Source organism: Montipora capricornis, chromosome 2 (genome assembly GCF_036669925.1).
Source record: "Montipora capricornis isolate CH-2021 chromosome 2, ASM3666992v2, whole genome shotgun sequence".
NCBI lineage: Eukaryota > Metazoa > Cnidaria > Anthozoa > Scleractinia > Acroporidae > Montipora > Montipora capricornis.
In genome coordinates, this window is record NC_090884.1 from 64,384,467 (window position 1) to 64,406,966 (window position 22,500).

The 22,500-nt window shown below is 37.3% G+C and overlaps 1 protein-coding gene across 1 annotated transcript in view; it reads left to right on the plus strand.

Moving 5' to 3' along the window:
• Positions 1-8,056: 8,056 nt before the first annotated feature.
• Positions 8,057-22,500, plus strand: part of LOC138031474 (TNF receptor-associated factor 2-like) — a 527,459-nt gene continuing 513,015 nt past the window's right edge. Inside the window, exon 1 of the mRNA XM_068879165.1 lies at positions 8,057-8,910. The gene's annotated coding sequence lies outside the window, so the exon portion shown is untranslated. The remainder of the gene's footprint in view (positions 8,911-22,500) is intronic.

Consider the following 22,500-nt stretch of genomic DNA (forward strand, 5'->3'; position numbering starts at 1 on the left):
AGTCTTCTTCTAGTGTGTTATCCCAGCTGTAACTTATGGGATCTCTGTGTGGGGTAGCAGTTCTCCAGCCTTTCATGATGAACCATCTTCACCCCAAGGACTCACGCATCATATACGAATACCAATCTAGCACTGATGATGCCATGTGCCTCATGAAGTCCAACTGTATTTTTATGAAGGAAGTCTATTTTTTGTACTGCATAATGTGTATTATGGTGACACTGTCCCAAAATCTGTAAATGAACGGTTTAAGAAAAAGAATCAAGCAAGGTCAGCTTGCATCTCCAATCAGTTTAACACTTTTAGCCTCAAGTCAGAACTTGAAAGGCAGTCCTTTTCGTATAGAGGATCCTTTGTTTGGAATATTCTTGACAAGAAAACTAAAGTGGATTTAAACATGTTTTAAGAAGCAATTGTGGAATAATTCAAAATGTTCATTTCTGAAAGAAAGTTGTCCGATATCAAATAAGGATGATAATTTTATATACTTTTATATTGTACATAAGCTCTTAAACTTTATTACGTCAAATTTTTTATTCATATTCTTTTTTATAGTTTTAAGTTTATACATAGCAATTTTTTCAAAGGTCACATCAGCTTATGCTGCCTAGCTATATTTAACCTTCGTTTCAAATGTATGTATGTAGGTATGTATGTATATATGTATGTTTGTATGTATGTATGGAACATGGTTTGCTAAACTATTCGAAAATCATGTGATCTGTTTGATTAACTCCTTTAGTCGTTCTTTTTTTCTGTTTGCATACAGGTCGATGTGGCAGAGAGCAGCAGCTCTGAGGCTGTTTGTAGAACATGTGACTTTCTCCAGTGAACAGTTGAATGATTTCTACACGGGAAGCGTGCTACGACTGTGGAAGGTCAGTTACCTTTCAACCTGACAGTTTTGTGTTTATTGCAAATAAGCGAAGTTATATTCGTACAATAAAACGCTTTTTCCAAGGAATCGGAAATAACCCATTTTACAGTTGTGTGTTCGGTGACCTACAATAATTATTGTAGCTTTTGTTTGGGTGGACAAGAAACTATCGGTAACCTAGTTTCCGTACAAAACCGGTGAGATCAGATTTTTTTTAGCCTACGAGCACGCTCTCTTTGCGGGATGCATGTGGGTTGGCGAGGGGGAGAGAGAGACTCTCTCTTTCTCGCCCGCCCACACGCACCCCACGAGAGAGCTTGCTCACAAGCTAGTTTTTTTTAACGTATATAAATCGTCTTGATTTAAAGTCAACAAAGTTTTGATTGACATATAAAACACACTGAGGTGTAATTTGACTACATGGACTTACTTAGTTGTACCTACTTTGTAAAATCCGATGTGGTCGTACGTTGATCACGGAATCTAACCATTAAAGATTGTTGTACATTTTGTAACAATACATTTAAGGGATTTAGATGGCATGCCATAATAATTATCTTCTGGATGTCATTCGTCGCATAGGAACCTGTGCAAGGGAATTGCCAGCAGGGCAGGTTGATCCGCGATTCACTCACCAAGCCGACTGCACTGACGTTTTTATTAAAAGTATAAAGGAGCTTATTACCATTACAGCCACTCTAATTAAAAAAAGAAATTGCTTGATTTTGGGATTTTCGATTACCGCTACTTCTTCCAATTTCAATTTTTATGCTCTCTGTTGTTGTTTTTTTTTTTGGCTTTTGTTTTTTCCTGGATAAAAGGGCAGTCTAGAACTGATAACCTCACTACTATTTGGACAAAAGTTTGAGGCTTCAGAAAAAGTGATTTTCATTTAAATTTTTTTGAAGGCTCTTGGGGAGAAGACAGACTTCTCGTCTCTGACGTCTTTACAAACCATTGAGGAGTTCCTGATAAGTTACAGCGAAACGGTCCAGAAGAGGTGAAAGCAAGTTTACATGTACTTACTTTTACGCAGTTATTTAACGATCGTTACCCTACCATATGCGCTCAACTATCTGGCAATACTTTCTACATCACCTTTAATACCAATAACAGTGCTTGTAGTGTTTTAAGAAAGTGTGATAACTCAATTTTTCCTTACGCATTGATTTTCAATCTTTCTCTGTTTGTTCAATTGAAGGGGCGATGAATCCGAATATCGTCGTCGATGCAATGCCTTTTTTATGGAGCTGGTTTCCTTGTTTTATTTTGGTGAATCGTCGAGAGGATTGAAAGAGGACTCTCTTTCTCATCTCATGCGCTATGTGATTGGTCAGCAAAGGACAGAGACTAGTCATTTGTCACCTTTTTCTGATCACCAAATTGACCAAACACCTGTGGTGCGTTCTTTCCTTCTTCAGCAGCTCTTACGCTCAAGGTAACGCATTACTGGTATTCACATGCTTTCTGATTAGGCTAGTTTTTCGATTGGGTAAAGTGAAACTAAAACTGAAGCGCCTACTTTAGCGAGTCATAATAGATACAGTTTTTTCGTGCCACATGCTGGAGGAACGAAGGCCTGCGATTGATTTAAAACTCAAAGATCTGTTAACCGCTTCGATAAATCTGAGATATTAACCGCCAAGGGAAGCGCTAAGGATATCTTTGTTGGGAAACGAGGGATTGTTTTCACGGTTGGTCGATTAATTTATCTTAGAAATAATCGACAGCATTCGCCAAGTGTTTTCGACAAGAATGACTGCAGCAGCATTTAAAAAAGGAGGCCTTGCTCATTCATGGTCCATAAATCTTTGTCATTTTTCCAACAACGAAAAATAGCAAAAATTAGTAAGTGGATTGGTGAATGGTCATGATGTCACAATCACTTGTGCAGACGAAATTGCTGTGCTGTCTTGCATGCACGAAGCTATTGATATCGATGATGCCACACATTGCTTTAGTCGCGATAATGCACTAAATCTTCCCAGCTACGAAACTAGCACGGAGAGACTTCCTAATAAAGTTTTTCTCGTGGATAATGGGCCGGTCATTGTTGACACCCAGAAAGAGGCACCTTTATTGCAGTGTCAGATAACCTCCCCAGTTTGTTGACATGGTATCAGAAAAGTGTCAAGAAAAAGTTACACAATGTTGTAAGTCAGTTGCCTGACTTGGTTAACATTAAAGTTTGAGTAGTACATTTTACTACAGTAATTTGATTAGTTTTGGTTGAAATACAGAAATTTGTAATTACTGTAGTATTCTTCTTTGTTAAAAATGGAGAAGATCATTAAAAACAAAATTGTTTACAGTTAAAAAGAGTTTCAAAGGTTCGAATTTAATGTTCTGGATCGATTACTCACCTTTCGGGTTATTAGACATATTTTCACTAACGAAGCTATAACGTTTGGTATCCAAGCTCGCAATTAATGATATCTTTTAAATACTGCACATTTTGATAATAACGACTAGAGAAATCGGGGAGTGGATGGAATTACATGATGACGTAAATGAATTCAATTTGGTATTTATTCAATTGCTCTCTCATTTACTGTGAAGTTATAACGGTGCATCCAGAGCTCACTCGTTAACAGCAGTTTGAGCCATTCAAATGTTTTTCGTACTCCTGCTGAAATGGTCTTTCCTCGTGTTTCGCTTTCCTTCGTGACGCTTACGGGAGGTCGAGTCTTCCGTGCCGTGTGTTGCCCTTTGTTCTTTTTCTTGACGTTTTTTAAAATCGCGGAGCCACTATGGTGATACTGCTTCTGGAGTATCTATGCGTTGCCACTTCATTTCATTCCTTCCTTGTTTATCAGTGCAGCACTGCGGACTGCGTTGATACATCATAATCCTGAAAAAAATAGGCGGAGTTTTCTGCAATTGCTCCGCCTTGTATTCTGTAGTTGCTCCCATTCTTCTTCTTCTTCATCAACGTAACTTGAAGCTGAAGCTTGCTTTTTTCTAAGAAATCTATCCAATGATCTCAGCATGATTCACTAACTTGCGAACGATAATTTGAATGATTACAAGATGGCGGATCTGATAAAGTTGTATCCAGATCCCTAGCGCTCAAAATGGCGGCAAAGTTAGGCTTTTGAATATTATTAGATGAACATCTTTTAAGTCGTGCGAACTAGATCCTGTTCCTGGCCATGTACTAAAATGTCTTCTTCCTGCTATTTTATTATTATCGAGATTGTTAATATTTGTTTGGAATCTGGCCGGATGCCTGAATTATTCAGGCAAGCAATAATTAAACCGCTGCTTAAGAAGCCATCTTAGCATCCGGGTGAATTTAAGAACTTTAGACCTATATCTAATCTTCGGTTTATCTCCAAAATATCGAGAAATATGTGGCTAAACCGCTGGTTGAATATTTAAACAGCAATGGTCTCGGCGAAGCCTTTAAATCTGCCTACAAGAGTAACCATAGCACAGAGACAGCTCTTATTCGCCTCTTTCATGACATTGCCTTGGCCATTGATCACCATAACTCTGTCATCTTGATACTCCTCGACTTCTCAGCTGCTTTTTATACAGTGGACCACAATATCCTCCTCACACGTTTACTTAATTCCTTTGGCATCTCTGGGACCGCTTTGGAATGGTTTCAATCGTATCTTTCCAATCGTACACAGTTTGTTAGGGTTGATGGCTCGAATTCCATTTCGCATGACCTTAACTTCGGTGTACCCCAGGGCTCTGTCCTTGGACCCCTACTATACTGGTTGTATACATCACCTCTCGGCAAGATTGCTAAATGCCATGAGACGATGAGAAGTGGCATCACTTTTATACTGACGATACCCAGCTCTACATTGCCTTCAAGACGTCATCCGTCAGTGATATGAGTCAAAGTAAAACTAAATTGATTAATTGCATAAGGGATATTGATGCATGGATGCTTTCGAACAAGCTAAAATTGAACGGAGATAAGTAAGAAGTTCTTGTGATATCCTCCATTTATTGCCCTCGTCCAACACTGTGTTCTGTTGATATATGTAATGAAACTGTTCTTTGTTCTGCGAGTGCTCGTAACATTGGTGTTATTGTTGATCATGCAGTCACTCTCCATGAAACCTCATGTAAACGCTGTGTGTAAATCGTCCTTCTATCATCTTCGTAACGGTTTTATACGTAAATATCTTACTCCCGACTCAGCTAAGATTATCCTTCAAGCTCTTACTGTTTCTTAACTTGATTATTGTAACTCACTACTATATCGTCTTCCTTCTTATCTTATTCAAAAATTACAACACGTTCAGAACTCAACAGCCCGTCTCATCGCCCAATCTCCAAGATTCTGCCATTTTACTGCTGTCCTTAGAGATCTTTACTGGTTACCAGTTCACCTTCGCATAGAATTTAAAGTTCTTTTAATCACCTACAAAGCGCTTCGAGAACAAACTCCGACTTACATACAAGAAATCCTTCAACCATGCCAGGCTAGTCGCAATCTGAGGTCTTCTTCCAAACATCTTTTAGTTTAACCACGTTTTAACTTGAACTCCTATGAAAAACGGGCCTTTTCAGTTTCAGCTCCGGATCTGTGGAATCGTCTGCCACAGGAAATTAAATCAAGTTGTACTGTGGACATTTTTAACGCAAACTTAAAACACTCCTTTTTATTCTTAGTTAAATTTATTTCTTTTACGATTCACAGTTGTAAGTAGCGCCTTTAATTTGAATCTTGCAGAAAAGGCGATATATAAATGTATTATTATTATTATTATTATTATTTCATTATTATTGGACATTGAGCAGAGCAAACACGCTCTGTACATGTCTCCAGTTTTATCGTCATTTTATGCTTGAATTGATATCTTAATTAGTTAATCTCTGTTTTGCTGCTTTTAAATGGCCTATCCACGTTTTCTGTTCATTTTACTGGCTGGAGTCGTCTGTTCTTTCTGTGAAAAAGATTTTGTCTCGCTGGGCCGCCATGCGTGGCGCTGCAAACAACGAATTCATCGACCGGAACGTCACAATGTTGGAGAGGAACAACTCCCGAATGATCATGATCCTGTAGCAGACACTGCTTCTCATGTTTGTCTCACAAAGTGCTGTTGTGGTAAACTTTGTAAGGGAAACAGAGGATTAAAGATGCATCAAAGGAGCTGTAGAGTTGTTTTGGGTTTGAATGATCAACTTCGCGCTGACCTCAATGATATCACGCTCACTGATCAAGAATATGGCAATGGAAGTGTTCCTTTAATAACCTCTGGTGTCTCTTCTCTTCAACCTGGAGATTATGGTTTTCCTGATATTAAAACAGGAATAAATCTACCTAAATCTGATGATCAATGGATAACGGCCAACGAATATTTCAAATCAGTCCTTTTTCTTAATCATCCAATCACGGCTCAGAATCTCAGCTCAAGTATCAAACTTTTAAACGACACTATTTATGACTATTTCTCTGCCAACTTTGGTCAAGTCGCACAAGCTACTGATGAACGCCTGATAAAAAAGTACGAAGACAAATCTAAACATGATCTGAAGAAATCTCTCAAAGTCTTAAAACACTCCGCTAGCGCAGATATCGATTAAATAAAATACGTATCTCGCCTACTGCGTGACAAGCTGCGAAACAACACTTCTCAAGTCAACACTGACCCGATGAATCATGATTATTCCATCTCTAAAAATTTCTGGGGTTATGTCAAAAAGATCTTCAATATAAAAGCCGAAATGCTCCCTTCATTCTCCATGGACGAGTGTTTTGATTACTTTACAAGAACTCTATCGTCACTAAATCCGACCAGAGTCTTCAACCTTCCAAGCTGGATACCAACGTTATCTGATCCTGTTATTCCTTTTAACCTTGAACCTCCTACATACCAACAGATATCAAATGTAATTAGAAAAATGAAGGCTTCCGGTTCTCCTTGTCCCTTAGATCAATTATCAATCATTTGTTTTAAAAGATGTCCGTTCCTTAGCACCTATTTATCTGAAATTATCCGTACGGATTGGTCAACTGGATCCGTCCCAAGCGAATGGAAGAAAGCATGCACAATCCTCATCCACAAGAAAGGAAACGTTAATGACCCTACCAACTTTCGTCCAATTACTCTGCAATCTGTGCCCTTAAAGGTTTTTACCTCGTGCCTTCGTAATGCCATTTTTAACTTCCTTGCCGCTAATAATTATATTGAACATGAAATTCAAAAAGGCTTTACACCTGGTCTCTCAGGAACTTTTGAGCATACTGCTCAAATGGCTGACATCATTAACAAAGCTCGTACTCTCCTAGACCTCAAAAACGCCTTTGGTGAAGTTCATCACAATTTGATTCAAACCGCTCTTCATTACCACCATATCCCTGATCATGTCAAACTTCTGGTTAAAAGTCTGTACACTGATTTCAAAACCTCTATAATTACCAATGAATTTCGTACTCCGTTTATATCTATTGGTCGTGGCGTACTTCAAGGTGATTGCCTCAGCCCTCTTCTTTTTAACTTGTGTTTTAACACGTTTCTCCAGCACATTAAATCTGAAAAATATCGTCAATTTGGCTTTTCCCTAAGGTTCTTAAATCCGATCCACTGGTTCCAGTTCGCAGACGACGCCGCTGTTATAAGTGGTCAGGAATCAGAAAATCAGCACCTAATCAACCGCTTTATAATCTGGTGTCAATGGTCTAATATGATAATAAGGGTTGACAAATGTTTTACTTTTGGAATACGGAAACTGTGCACCAAATCTGTCCAATATCTACCTAAACTGTTGATAAATGGAGTTCTTGTCCCGTGTGTGGAAATGGGTGAATCATTTCGTTACTTAGGACGCTACTTTGACTTCAACATGTCTAACAACCAACACATGTCAGAATTGTCCTCTCTTGTACAAGACTTGATGTGTGACATTGATGAGAAACCACTGCATCCCAAATTCAAACTTCTGCTGTACAGCCACTATGTGCTATCTAAACTGTCCTGGCATTTTACTGTAGCTGACATATCAAAAACCTGGATAATAGCAAATCTTGATTCTATAGTGAACGGCTATATTCGAAAATGGCTTGAAATCCCGATATCTGGTACACTGAGTAATGTTTTTCTAGAACGCAATAAATTTGGCCTTAATATTTGTCCTCCTTCAGTTAAATTCATTCAGTGCAAAACAGTTCTCCGCAATTCCTTAAAAGAGTCACGGAATGATTCTCTAAAAGATCTCTGGAAGTCGTCAAGCAGTCACACCAATATTCAATACGATGTGTTCAAATCCACCAAGGAAGTTCTTAAAGACTTCCGTTCGAATCAAGAAGACAAACTGCAACACCACTTAACATCTCAAGGTTTCTTTTTTGCAAATGTTATCAAGCACTCATTGTCATCTGTTAACTCTATTTGGTCGTCTGCCCAGTCTCATTTACCCAAGAACATCTACAATTTTACCATTCGCTACATCAACAACTCCCTTCCTACACGTACGAATATGACAAGATGGGGATTATCACAAAGTCCTGATTGCTCCTTTTGCCTTAACCCTGAGTCACTCCTCCACATTGTCGCTGGTTGTCAACATTACCTTGATCGCTTCACCTGGAGACACGACTCAATTCTCAACTTCATTGCCAATTCACTTCAACCTGTAATTAATGATCGCTCTTCACTCTATGCTGATGTCAATGGCTTTCCGAGTCCTTCAATTATAACTGGTGAAAATTATCGTCCAGATCTTCTTTTCCTAATACAGTCCAAGTGCCTATATATTCTAGAACTAACGGTTGGTTTTGAATCTAACCTTAAAAACAATGTAGAACGCAAAAAAGAAAAATACATGAACGTGGTCAAAGACATGAGAAGTAACTACAGATCTGTCAAATTTGTAAACCTTTCCATGAGCTCCCTTGGTGTTCTCTCCAACGAATGCTCTACGTTTTTAGAAATGATGAATGACATTGGCATTGACAAAACGCAACAACACTATATAATCAAAAAAATGATAAGTCTCGCCATTAGAGCAACATATTTTATATTCTGTCGTAGAAATAAGACTTGGGATAGCCCAGACTTAATAAAACTGTAATATATATATATATATATATATATATATATATATATATCTTATATATATATCTTCTTATTCATTTGTAAATACAGTATACAAGTATATCACTCAATTTCAAGCAGCCAGTTGTTAATTGCCTATATGTAGAGAGATTTACAACTGTATTCGAAGACAAATAAAGTTTCCATTATTATTATTATTGATCGTGGAGATGGCGAGAACAAATTGTTTGAGACAAAGAGCAATGCAGGAAAATAACACATCAGCCTTTCCTAAAAATTAACAGTTATTTGCCAAAAGGTCTTTTCTTTAACATTATTCAAATACGTAAAACAAATTCTCCTAACCATGTTGGGTTAGTTGGGTGCACGTCTAGTAACCAAAGGTTGAAAATCTTTATCCATTGGTTAACGGGTTACCGTTAATTTCGAGTCCTGCAGTTGCAAATTCAACAACATGAAAAGGGTGAAAACTGTTGAGTACTTGAACTTGGAAATAATGCCAAATATATCAGAATTTCTCCATTACCGCTGATGTTTGTAGCAGCAATATGAATAAACAGTAACTCCATGATTAGTACAATACAACCACCCTATCTTGTGGTAAATATGGCACCAAATGAAGCAGCCATTTTATATGAGAACAACCCTAACCCAGCACTCAGATTTACAAAACTTGGCACATTCACATCATTTGATGTGTTAGAGCTTAAAAACATCTAACGACCATAGCAGTGTTGTTGTGTAGTTCCTGAGATTAAGTTTTTTTTTCCTGCAAGTACAAAATAACAAGCAACAATGATAAACAAAGGAAAAATATTTTCAGACCTCAGCTGTTTGAAAATGTTATGTTCACTAAGTGATCTTTTATTGTAAATATACCAACAAATTCTGTTAATATCACTCACTGCTGAAAATTACACTAAAAACATTGTACTAAATGACTTGCATTACACTACATGTACATTTTGAGTCCAAGAAAAATCTTGCAACTGGCGTGTTGGTATGGTTACCAGGATCTCGTTAAAGTGCTTCCAACCTCAAATATTTATCTTTACTCAGCTTAATATTTCCACCTTCAACAAGCATATTTTACCATTTTCCCTTGAAATTTCTCTTTTTGTGTGCCAAAAAATTACTAATCCAGCAAAAATAGCCGTAATTTCTTACCCACGACCGAGCTGAAAGAGGCATACGTCTACTCTGTATTTCACGTCCCAAACTGCTTTGCTATGTAAAAAAATATTTTGAAAATGTAAATGCAACACAGTTTGAAGCTTTTTTGCACTCAAAAATGGAAAATTGAAGCGGAGAATCGTAAAATATGTTTGCTGAAGGTGGAAAGATTAGCTGAGTAAAGAAAAATATTTGAGGTTAGGGGCACTTTAAAACAAACTGCAATGTACTGTTGAGAATGATGTACAAGAGTCCGAGCTGAAAATTAAAAGAAGCACAAGTAGCTGGTTTTCATTTCTTCCTCCTCTTGGATCTAGCGACAAGGCCCTTAATTTTATTCCTCAAACCTAAGTTGATCAACGTCAGCCACTTTTTTTTTCTTTTTTGTAAGTCTTTCTCTTTCAACGTCTGAAGAGACACTTTTCCCTTGTTCAAACACTGTCTACGCGGCTTGAGATTCAGTGCTAACGCCAACAGCGCCCTGAGCAGTAGTAAAAGAAGACAGCAATGTAGTGTTTTCTTTCTTTCTAAAGTTAAGGAAGCGAGAAGGACTTCTACGGAATGTCATTTCAACAGTCAAACTTACGTGTGCACCTGCCTGTCATTTCCACAAACTGTAAAAATTCCTCTTTCAGAAAATTGAGGCCTCCCTCATCCAAATGATATCGGATCTCTGCTGGAAGATTGCATTTGTCACCCATTTTCACAGCAAGTAACAATTCTCGTTTGTGTTTGTCTGTAACTTTCATTGTCCCTTTCTTTCCTCTAATAGGGTTTTGACGCTGCTCCACCAAAACGATGTAAAATCACCCGATCTTCATTAGGGAGCCCCTCCTTGCTAGTTTCGCAGCTGGGAAGATTCAGTGCATTATCGCGCCTAAAGCAATGTGTGATATCATCGATAGCCTCGTTCATGCAAGACAACACTGCATTTTCGTCTGCACAAGTGATTGTGACATCGTGACCATGAATGAGCAAGGGCTGCTTTTTTGTCTGCTGCTGCAGTCATTCTTGTCGAAAACACTTGGCGAATGCTGTTGATTATTTTTTCGATGAATTCATCAAACACTTCCTCGTTTGCCAACAAAGCTTTCCTTAGCGCTTCCCTTGGGGGATATCCCAGATTTATCGAAGAGGTTAAATGCCCTATTTAAACGATTTCAATATTTGACCAACATTCGTTCAACAAAAGTTGAACGGATGTTGGGCAAATGTTGGACGCAAAAATTCTGCGGAGGCCGTTCAAACGGTTTCGGCAGAACCAACACTTTCGCGAAATTTGATTGCGAGCAACAAAGATGATAATAATAATAATAATAAGAAAATTTATTGACACCAAACTTGCAGTGAATTACATTGGCTTATAACTATGAGATAAAACTAGATATGAATGAAATATATATGAAATATAGATGAATGTATAAAATACTACAAATTACAAATAGACAATGGGATAAATGATTTCCTGAAACGATCCGCCTTATAAAGAGCTTCTTAGAAAGGACGTTTGCTTCTGAAGGAGTATCTGTTGTTCGCATTCAACGCAGGTAGCAGATAGTACAGTTTATGATTAGGTTCTTCAACTATGTTCTTAAAAAGTTTTCCACATGAGACTTGTCTTCGGATGGCGAGAGATGGTAAACTGGAAGCGGCAAGTCTGTTATCATAGGATAGTACAGGACAAAGGATTATTGAGAGCGCGCGTTTTTGAATCCGTTCGATGTCGTCGCTTAGGTACGTGGGTAATGAATAATGAAAAGCTGGCGATGCATACTTGATCACACTGCGGATGCACGTACAGTAAAAATAATCATGCCAGCTGTAGAAACGTTGGCACATATGGTGGTTCCATTTTAGGTCATTACTAATAATGATACCCTAAATTTTCACATTTCTGACAAGTTCAAGTTCTTTGTTGTTAATAGTCAGGGGACAACACTGAGTTTTGATTTTTGAAAACTGTTTTCTCATTTCTTTGCACTTATATTCGTTTAATGAGAACTTAAGATCCTCAGACTGAGAGTGTATTGCGTCAAGGGCTAAATGCATGTCACTTATCGTCCCTTTTGCGGCTGCTTCGGAAACGGTAATGCCGTCTACATACTTTCACCTATGAGCAAGAACCAGAAACCAGAAACCTAAGAACTAGAAACCAGACTCTCAGTTAAACTACGTACCGCCAAATTGATTTGTTGATTTGCGGCCTGATGTGAGCATGCATGTGTTTTACAATAGTTGAACATAGCGTTCAAACGGCTTCAACACCATTGAACATTTTCGAGAACAAAAGAAAAGTTGAACCGATGTTGAATGAGAGTTTAAATCGGTTTACATTTGATTCAACACGCTTTGCACCGAACATTAGATTCAACAAAGTGTTGAATGCATGTTGAAGCAGATGTTGAAACCGTTTAAACGGGCCCTAACTGATCTTTGAGTTTTATACCACTCACAGGCCTTCATTCCTCCACCATGCCAGTCAAGTCCTCTATTTCCTCTTGGGTAATGCGTGATATTTTTCGATTAACTTTCGACGCTTTGCGGATTAGATTTCGAGTCCAAAGTCGGCCATTGACGCTGCTTTGGATTCTGGCTCTCGAAAAAAACTTTACTCTAAAGATAGGTTGTCACACGCTTCCTCCTCACCGCTCGCAACGTTGTTAAACTTTTCGGTGACTCTTTCAAGCAAAGTCAAGTGGGACGATTCCTTTTCTTCAGCCATTTGCCACATACGTTTGTGACGGAGAGAGACTTGAATTCTTCTTCACAAACAAAAAGGATCCTGACTTCGCCTGCCATTTTATTTCGCCCAATGCGTGGTCTAGCGCATTGCCCCTCCACGCGTGTGCGTTGATCTCTGTATGCGATTGGCTATTAACCTACCCACGTGGGACTTCTGAGACTTAGAAGTGAGCCAAAAATAACCTTAGAAGAATAACCCCTGAAACAGAGCTTGTATGGAGGATGCACTCTCTTACCTCCTCTAATTTCTCTTGGTAGAAGTGAATGACGGTAAGACCCCCACACTTCCATCCCGTGTGATATTGCATGCTTTGACAAAGTTTTTTAGAAGGAGAAGTGATTCTGAGGGAGCAAAGTAAATTAGAGATTAACGAAAAGTGGTTTATATATTGCTTTGTTTCATTTTTTTTCTTAGGCAAAAGTCTGTAAAAGCGCATTTAGACGTTTGCTTGAGAGAAGCTCGGAATTTACAGCCAAAGCCTCATCATATTAAAGAAGTTTGTTTCCTTTGCGTTCAATGTATGGAGGTAACTGTATTAACGATTGTAATCGAAATGGATCGTTCTTAGGGCTGAGGCATAATTCGTCTTTTGTTATATTTATTTTCAGGACAATCACATCAGTCGTTTTCAAATGAAAATGTTTGATTTTACCTTAACGCTCAGACTGAAACAAACCCAAACGTTTTGCAAAGCAGCACTCACTGCCTTTAAAACTGCTGCGTCGTGCACTAACGAGTCTTTTCGTATGAACGCAAATATCCTGGATAGTGTTGCAAAAGGACGCTACGGGTTAACTCTGGTGGCCAACTACCTTTACAAGTTCTTCATTGAAGGAGACTCAAGCTTTTCTGGCGAACCTGATGTTCAGGAAGAATTTAATTCTCTCCTGGAACATGTGAAACGACTTTTCTTGGAAAGTGCTAGCACGACTCCGCAGTTGTTTCTTCTGAATCAGCTTGTTAGCCGGTATGGGTTCGATTGCGTCAGGACCCTTGCAAGGTTTCAGGAGCTAGAGGGGGTTATACCACGTGAGGCTAGTCAACGGGTAAGACCTAGCTATACAATAGTCCCAAAAAATGAGGTACTGTCGCAAATATTAATTTCCTTACCCCGAGTGCTACTCATTCCAATCACGTCTTCATTTGGAACGTTACGATACGACAATGGCGATGCCATTGACAACGAGAGAAATTCGGGGTAAGGTTACGTGAATCTCCCGCCGAAATTGGTTACGATTTATATGAATAATAAGTCAGCAAGAAAGTTGTAAAAACAATATTCGCCTAAGAGTTTGAAGTCTAAAATAATACTGCAGCTGTTGCATTCAGATATCAATCATTTGGCAGACTTACGATAGCTTTGCATTAGCAACTGCGTGTTAACCAGAAAAATGTGAAGAACGTGTTTAAGTCACAGACACGCTAAAGAGTTGTGAGCTCTCATATGCATGTCCTCGTATTTATCATGAAGTAAGCACGTTAACGCAATTGCCAAGATGAACATAACCAATAAAATACTGTGGGCTTTCAGTAGTCACCTTAAGCACGCGCGTTTTTGAGACCCGATGGCAACCGGAAGTGAGCTGTTTTCCCTTTTCACTTGTCTTCACACAACCACATTTACATTGCTAAGTAACATTTCGCCATTAAAGATGATCAGTATAAAAATCTGTGAAACACCACTATCCTGGCACGCAAAATGTTCTCTTCCGGTTCCCGTCCGCGTCTCAAAAACGCGCGTGCTTAAGCTCCCTAGTATCTGATCTACAGAACGTTGGGCCCGTCTGTAGATTTTATATAAATCCGTTGTTGTCCCTGTACTAAAATATACCGCCCATGAGGTCCACATTTATCTAAAGACATGACAAAGTTGGAAAAAGTCTAAAGAAGAGAGGTGTAAGTTTACTTGTTCAAGCCATCCCCGATGAGGATGTGCTCGAAATGACGTTGGCTCAAGGTCGGCTGTGACAAGCAGGTAAGGAATGAAATAGGTCTCAGGACACCAATTGCCGAGGACGCCTAACGATAGCATTTTCAACATGCATTCCTGGACATTAGTGCAGACGCTGAGTGGCTGGTTTTTCAATTTGACGATGAGTTCGTCATTACGAACATAAGTAAAGATTCTTAACATCAGGGTGATCAGAATGTGTAGCTTTTAAAATTCGGATCTTAAGTTCGGAATTGAACATGATTTTATTTACTTTTAAGTTAGTTACAAAGTTTCCTTTTAACGAAGTATATGTGTTTAAAGTGGGGGCTATAGACGAAAGAGAGAAATGATCCACGCACTTATCAGGACAATTTAAGCATATGTTTCCTACAGACCCCTGAAAATTTCAGGAGATTGGAACCCATGACCTATGCAATGCCGGTGCAATGCTCTACCAAATAAGCAATGAAGCCGCAAAGTTGGGAGCGGGTCAATTTGGTGGGCTCACGTGTTTTCGTGAAAGCAGTTTCCTTTCTTACCTTCTATGCAAAGAAGCACTCGTTATGTTGGATTTGTTGACATTCGCGTGTAAAATTTCGCAAGTTGAGGTTGCCGTTCTTGAATCTTAAATGACCTCTAATGCCCATTTTAGATCAGGCGAAGTGAATTTTAGCCTCTAAATACAACATTGGAGATTGAGGGCATGGTGGGGCGGGTAAAATGAAGAAGGCCACGTATCGAAATGCTGTGATCAGCTACTGTTTAATGTTATGTCAAAATGATTTTCCTGGGGCCTTTTTTTCATACGTACCTTTTCAAAGCAACCCCAGAATAGTAGTTCCTTTCTACGCGTACAAACCAGTCCATCTCATGTTGTTAACTGGTATTTTTATTGCTTTGCTATCAAAACTGCAATTATTATTATTTCCAGAAGGGAGATGTCATCCTGGACAGATTTGTTGTTCACGAGAAACTGTATTCGCAGATTCGCGAAGAAATGGAAAAATGTGTAATCAGTGGGGACGTTAAGAATATTGCTGCTGCCATAACTGTAAGAATCGTCAAGAGCTTATCAATGTTAACCACGGTTTCTGTTTCCAAACATATTATAGAAAAAAAATTAGGTTCTAAAAAGCCTACCCGTAGCTTATATCAATGAGCTCAATAATTTGATGGTCTAGTTCTGTTCTGTAAATTCTGTCATTCTTTCTTATCTGGAGTTTGTTGTTTGGAGAATTAGATTGATCAGACATTTATTTTCATATTATTTTTCTTGCGATTGCAGGAGATTGAAGACGAAGGTGTTTACAAAGACGTTCTATTTTTGCTAGCTTTGTACCGAGAAGTAACAATGGTGGATGCGTCAGCACAACGCCAGAACGTTTCAGATGAGGTAATCTAGTAACTTTACGGCCTGTGTGGCGGTTTGCTTTTATAAAAAAAAATTGATAGCTAAAATCAAATACCAAATAAGCCTAGCCATTATGAGTTACCACCAAGAGTTTTGCTGGCCCTTGTTACAACTTCGCTCCTACCATCAACATTGTGGGAGAAAAAAACAACTGGTGGCTTTATTTAGAGGCATAAAACTCAGGAGTGAGGAAGTGTTAGTAGCATTACCCAAAGAAAACTTTAAATGGTAAAATATGAATTGAAGTATTTTGTGCTTCAAGAATTTGCATTCTATAAGGCTGCGGGTCAAATGCCATTTTTTTTTTTTACTGTCGTTTCCTGTATCTCTCTTACAATCTTGGTGTGTAAGCGTTGTGCATATTTTTTCTCGATCTCGTGTTTCCCTCCCTTTTTTTCACCACCAAGGGGACTTGTCTCATGTGGTAGTAGTATAGGACTTGGGTGTACGAGACCATTTTTTAAAATCTGTTCACAAAATCTGTTTTCAAAATCTGGTAATAGCCTGTGGATATTTTTTAAAAGTTAGTAAAAGCCGCGTAAGCGGATTTCACTAAGTTTTAAAAAATATGCTTCATACAACCATGTCCCCAAAAAAAGATACAAATTTTATCAAAATAAAAGAGATTATGTTTTTTTGACAGCGTAGAGCGAATCTCGAGCAGGGGATGGAAAAACATAAAATCTCTGGACTCTGGGAGAGTGGTTTATAATAATGGATACAATAAAAAGAGATTATGTTTTTCGGCAGCGCAAAGCGAAGCTCGAGCAGGGGATGGAAAAACATAAAATCTCTGGATTCTCTGGGGGTGGTTACAAATCTGAAATCAAAAACAAGATCCAAAAATAGATACAAAAACTAGATGCAAATAATTTAATATACAAAATATGAAAAACAATTGCCATAATTTTTTAAATATTTTATACAAAATCTGTTTACAGATCTGGACAAAAAATTAAGGTGACTGACTTGGAGTTGTGTTTTCTGAAAAAGAACCTTGGTCGCACAAATTCAACTGTTGTCACAAATCTAAAATACAAATTTGAACACAAAAAATAGATACAAATATTTTATCAACCATTGTCCCAAAAACTAGATGCATTAAATAGATACAAATATTTTATACAAAATCTGTTTTTAGAATCTCAAAGCGAAAAAGAATATGAGTAAATTTATGAGTAAAGTTTTTCAGCAAACTTGAAATGCGTTTAAATATTCGCATGATCAAATGGAACCGGAAAGAATCACGATAGCGTGACATCAAGGGACTTTCCCGTAATTTTTAACCAATCACAACTTTCTTTTTTTTTTTTTTTTGCCAAAATTGTTTCTTAAATGAATTACTTTTTTCAAATTGGTTTTGGGTTTGGAAGCGACGAACTGAACTTTTAAGTTTAGTAATTGTTTAGATTTTGTAGTTACCGTAAGCAAACTATCTATCCCATTTTCATGGATGTAATGCTTGTCATCAAAGCAAGACAATGACACTTTCTTTAACTCATAGCTTCCAAAGTGATGCTTGTTGCTTCTAATGGTTTTCATGGTGTTATATATTTGTTTGTTATTATATAATACTTCTTTATAGTCTTCATGTTTGATATTTTTTTTAACAATCTGATTGATGCCTTTAGCTGTTTTACTACCTTTATCATTGTCTTTGATATAAGTCTTGAATACATTTTAGATCTAAGTCCAACGAATTCAACTATGGGGATGCTAGCGGCTTCATCTTTGAATTTACCAATCACCTTTTTATTTGTTTTATTAAGATATGGACTACCTTCTGGATATTCACTGTAGTCGATTTTTTTTTTATCATTCCAAAAGTCTTGAAAGAAATCATCAGTTTCAATTTCATAAGTCAACGAGTCTGTGTCTGTGAATAATAATTCTGCTTTATTATTGTTTTTTTTTTTTTTTTGATATAATTATAGTGGAAATTATACATTAAAGTTTTCCTTAAATCTAAAATACACATACCCACATATGCTGGTCTGTTTAGAGTAAGTGTTTCTTTAATCTCATGTACTGCTACTAGATTTTCATTAAATATTTTACTACTAACATAAGTTGGTTTCCATGTCATTATTGAATAGTTTTTTTTTCTCATCAGTTACAAGTCTAACGTCAACTCGCTTCCGAATATTTTCCGTTGTCTTTCCGAAGACGGAGTTATTCATAAGTTAAAGAAGTCTTTTTCAAAAGCATTTTTGGCATTAGTTCTTTTTTGTGTGTTGAAGTCAATATACTGCTTCAGCCACGGAGACTGATCAAACTCTAGTGCTCTGTGGACTTTGGTGACTTTCAGTCCTAGATCAATGTATAACTGAAGGTTTTTATAGTGAAGAACATACTTTTCTTTGGTTTTCAAGGTGGGCATAAGTTTATGTATCAATCCCGATAATATATTATATTTCTCAGCTTTTTCTTGGCAATATGATGACAACATATCTCTGGTGACTTTGATCTTTTCTGGGCCAAGAGGATAATCATTATGAAGATCATGTAAATTTTTTTGGGTTTTCAAAATCGCCCCCCAGAATTAATCGTTTAGTGCTGTCGATTGCGTATTTAGCTAAGTCCAACTTATCTATCTGTTTTTCTGTCATCCATCTGAAATTACCAGGTAAATACTGACTCATAGCCCATCCCGGAGATACAGATTATTAGCGGCTAAATACATGATATACTTTGAGGGCGCCTTGTTATCGTATGTTTTTGTGTATATATTGTTTGCTTTTGAATATCGGTTGGCTATGTATGATATACCCCCATGCAGCCCTTTTTCAACTGATGAATAGGAACATGTCAATGTCAGTCATTAAATCTAATTTGATATCAGTCATCTTTAACATAGCATCCCAACTCAAATCAGGGCTTGTACAATAATAGCATGGATCTAGCTTGTAATAGTGCAAACATGTTTTCCGGAATTTTTCAAAAACATCAGCCAACAACAGGATGTCAGATTTGAGATACAAGTCGTGATGTTGACCCATCGATTTTAAGTTGAAAGTATTCCATACATTTTGAGCATGCTGATAAACCACATCTGTTATATTCTCACCATTCAAAATGCTGTAAAAAGTATTTTTGTTTTGGTAGTTCTATTTCATTAAATTTATCAAACGAATCCATATAATCATATGGGTATATTCGTTTTTGTTTCATAAGCTGGAAATGTTGATTTTGGAATGCTTCTTTCGTGTATTTGAATGCTTGATTAGGTAGATTTTAGTTTATCGAGACTTGAACTCATAAATTAAAAGCTGTCAATGAAGTTTAGATTAATCCCAAGCATAAATGGCATATACTTTTCCATATTATTAGGGATAGCATCAATATTCATTTGACATTCTTCCCCTTTCTTGTTAGTGTAAGTCTGATGTTGAGCTATTTGACCTATTTGTTGCATTATAAAGTGACTGTCGTATCCTAAACGATTATGAAATATCACTGGCATTTTATCCGTAAGTTGAAAATTAAGATTACAATCTTGATGAACAGAACCTCTGTATTTTCCAGCAATATGACAATGGTCTCTTACCCTAGTGTTTTTTTTTTCAACAATTTTTTTGTTACAGATGTGACATTTATCTGCTTTTTGAAATTCTTTTTCATCATCTTCAGTCATTTTTATTAATATATCCGGTTTTTCCCAATCGGCAGTTTGGCCGATTCCCTTGTTGGTTTATCAGGAAGATAAGTCAACATCGCAATATCTTCCAACTCTGAAGTCAACGCTTGTTGGTTTTTCTGTAGCTGTTCAATTAGCTTATCTTGCTTGTTGTCGAGTCTCCTTTACCTCTTCCTTGGCTTTGATTGTTGGTTTAAAAGTCTCTGTCAAACCAATTTGCATATCTTGTTTGCCGTGTTTATATTGTTTGATTTCATCCTGTATTTGGTTGACCATTCTTCCAGCTTTTATTTTAGCATCGGACATTCTCTTAAATTGTTCTATATCCATGCATGTATATAATAGACTTACATAAAAATATTCATCTCAACCTATCTCAACTTATCCGAAGTTATCTTTTTTATATAAGCAAAGTATAGTTAGTTATTTTCGACGATTTTGTTTCAAAAAAAAACATCCTAAAGCCAATCATAGATTATTTCATCCAAGGAAGACATAAAAAAGTGCGCAGTGATTTATTTAAGTCAAAGCTATTATGGTTTCCCAAAGGATATTCGATTGAATTGTAGTGATTTTTTAGCTCGCGGAGAGCTATCGGGATGGTTGGGGAATCAGGCTGTCAGGCGTAAACAAGGCAAAATTTGTAATCGATTTCTGATCGTCTCAAGTTCGGCAAGCGCATTCATGCATGCGTTAAATGGTCGTTAAGAATTTTCTTATTCGGCTACCAATGAAAGACGTTCAATATAATGTATTACACTGCATTTGTAACCACTTTATAGACTTGATAATTCGCTGTATCACCTCCCGCAGAATCTTACTTACTCCACGAGCTTACCACAGGATACCTTTGATTGTGTTTACGATTTTCCAAGCTCTAATGAACGAAATATGATATCTCGGGAACTGGGAGTACCAAAGAGAAATATACCAAAGCAACCGAAAATCCACATTCCCTCTTGTATGTTGACAAACCAAGGAAGATCATCAAACGAAACTTCTATGGAATGATATAAAGTCAAATCTACCATAAAATATCTACATCATATATATATGGGAATATTTAACCAACGTAGTTCAGGACATACCAAAGTAAATGGAGGTGATTCAAGTAGCCCTCATATGGACTTAACAGATTATTTGAAAAACGATGGGAGCAATGGTGGCATGCAAACCCCCCTCAAGATGAATTTTAACCATATCGAGGACATAGCCAACCCCAGAGATGGTAAAAGCGATCCTATTCCATATCAATATTTCAGTTAATGGTACATGAGATTTGACGATGTGAAAAAGCCAATTGATATGGGAAATAAAAAAAAAATCACTAATAAGGAGCGTACTGACAATAACGATTCTATTACAAGGCATCAACTACAGACTGGATTAGCCCCAAAAGCTGATAAAACAGAGCTGAATAATTATATTTTGAAAAGCGGTTTGACAGGCGATCTTGACATGGTAAACGATAATATTCCGAATAATATCAACAATGTGAAAGAAGCAAGAACGGTGCATCAAGCCATCAATTTCACTCAACTGAGCAATGAGTTATCCAATTATTTATACGAGACAGGAGGTATCATGAAGGGTGATATACAGATGAATAAAAATAGTGTCTATGGTGTGGAAAACTCAATAGATAAAACGTCTGCTGTAAATTGTGAATATGTAAACGATGAACTGAAGAGAAACTTGGATAAAAACAAGGATATTAACATGGCTGGTAATAAAATCATAACATATAGAAATCCTAGCGATCTCCACGAATTGGTTCCTAAAAGTTACGTTGATCAGAAGGTATCACAAGCATCCGTAAACGTTGATCTTAGCCCTTATTTGAAAAAAGATGGAAGTGAAGCCATTTCAGGTAATCTCAACCTCAGTAACCAGAAACTCGTCAATCTCAAAAACTGTCTCATAACTCTGATGGAGTCAATTTAGAACAATTAAATGAAGGTATTTCAGCAAATTATTGAGCAATTATATAAAGCGCGATGGTTCAACCACTATGACAAATAATGTTGATACAGGTAATAATAAAATCGTCAATTTGAAGAAAGGAACACAGCCGACTGATGCTGTAACCCTTGAGCAATTAGGACAAAGCGATGTCTCACAGCATGAAAACCGTGTAAATGTTCTTAAATATATCATGGATAATGATGGGGAAAGCAATGACGAATTTAGAACAATAACTGATGGCATAGTCACGTTTAATAGCACACCACATCAAATTAATAAAAAGGCTTAGAACAATCGATTCAATAAACAGCGAGATAATACTTTTTATAGCAGGTTTGCATTCAATTTGTTCAAACTAATACGAGATAATCTTAATCCAACATATACAATATGCCTTGAAATGTACTTTCCCACCCTAGTTCAAACAGATGAATACAATAACAGTACTCTTAACTTTACAGCCATAAATCTAGCGGTTAATAGGCACGTAACAAAACAAATCAATACGGTCAAGATGGCTTAAAATATAGATTTAGCCAAGCCTAAAAGCGAAGCTCCCGACTTTATTTTTACTGGCTGTAGGATTAGTGAAAAAAAAGGCTTTGGAACTGTCCGCCTTTTGGTTTTCCCGGATATTGCTTAATTATGTAACATTTTTTCGCTGCCTAACTAGTGAATTCCACGGTTAATTTCACCTGAAAAACCGACTGATCGCATGAATCACGAAGGGATGAGTGTGA